At 60.1% G+C, this 1,390-nt stretch overlaps 1 protein-coding gene across 2 annotated transcripts in view; it reads right to left on the reverse strand.

Moving 5' to 3' along the window:
* The window catches only part of EPN3 (epsin 3), a 9,172-nt gene extending 8,965 nt beyond the window's left edge, over positions 1 to 207 (reverse strand). For both annotated transcript variants that reach the window (XM_045299880.1, XM_045299878.1), the window contains exon 1: positions 27 to 207. The gene's annotated coding sequence lies outside the window, so the exon portion shown is untranslated. The remainder of the gene's footprint in view (positions 1 to 26) is intronic.
* Positions 208 to 1,390: the final 1,183 nt, after the last annotated feature.

Here is a 1,390-nt window from a genome sequence, read left to right on the forward strand (position 1 = left end):
ATTACCACCCAGGAAGGTGAGCTTACCTCCGGTACAAGCTCCCCTGGCCCCGGCCCCAGGGCCCTGAACAGCCTCTGCAGTGACCCTCCGACTTGCTTGGCAGGGGGTATCTCCAGAGCCATCCACCACAGGGAGTGGGGGGGCCCCCTTCCAGAGACCCACCCCCTCTGAGGAGGAACAGACCCCGCAGAAGGAAGGGCCGCGGCTCTGCCTCCTGCCTGTTGGCCTGGGAGCGAGCGAGCTGAGCTGCCGGCTGGAGGAAAGTTGCTCAGCTGGCCGGGCAGGTCTGCCTCGGCAGTAACAGGACACAAGAGGGAGTGCGGGCTGGGCGAGTTAACCCCTTCCTGTTGGCCGGGCAAGGAGGCAGCACCTTCAGAGGTGGGGTGCCTGCCTGCTGCTGCTGACCCCAGGGGTGCTCATGGGGAGCCAGAGCTGGGGGTCCACTCCCACCCAGTGATAGCTTAATCCTTCCCCTGCCTGCTCAGGAGAAACAGGGCTGATGGAGGGGGGGAGGAGGTCACACTCTCACCACCCCCAGCCCTTCTTTCTCTAGATCCGGAGGACTTTGAAAGCTGCTCCATTCCCAGGGGCTGTCTCTTAAGGAAAGTTACAGCCTCCTGGGGGACACAGCCCCCAGGCCCTGGATCTAACCCCTCAACACAGGGAGAACCTGCTGCTCTCTCTAAATGCCCCAGAGGGCAAGACCAAAAGCACACCCAGGGGGCTGCTCCCCCAACTCTCCAGCCCATAACTCTGCCCAGTGGGCACTTGCTCTTCCAATCCTGGCAGCCGCACCCAGAATGACTCTTCTCCACACAAAAGCCATCAGGGTGTCGAATCTGATACCACACCACACCTTTCTTTCCAAGCCTCTCACTCCAGCAGCTCCTCTGAGCAGGAAGAAAGGTGAAATCCAATGGCTCTATTTAAGATCCAAAAAATGGTGCCCGAAGGTGAGGGGCTGACATGGAGTCAAGGCTACGACAAACCCAGTGCCCACGGGAAGATTAACCTCTTATTGAGGACAAGGGCCTCTCGGGGATCTTGGAGAGGTAGTGGGCACGAGCCAGGCCCCCAGGGATCTGGCCCTCCTAGGCTCTCCTTGTACTGTTGATGCCTCAGGAAGACATGGCTTGAGGAAGTACGGCCCCCTAAAAGTGTGGGCCCAGGAAGGACAGAGTGGAGGCTCTGAGGGGTGACACCCAACCTCCGTCGTCTGGTCACCAAACTTGCTCTTCCCTTCTCCCATACCTCATCTCCTGGGAGGGCGCTCTCCCGCTGGATGGCTCCAGGAACCGGAGAGGGGGGATGAAGACAGGGTGTGCAGAGGGAGGACCCAGGCCGCCACGAGTTGACCTCATCAAAACCCAAGACACAAAGGCACAATGGA

The sequence above is a fragment of the Echinops telfairi genome, unplaced genomic scaffold (assembly GCF_000313985.2).
Source record: "Echinops telfairi isolate 266 unplaced genomic scaffold, ASM31398v2 ScPeMD7_7458;HRSCAF=8496, whole genome shotgun sequence".
In the NCBI taxonomy this organism is placed as follows: domain Eukaryota; kingdom Metazoa; phylum Chordata; class Mammalia; order Afrosoricida; family Tenrecidae; genus Echinops; species Echinops telfairi.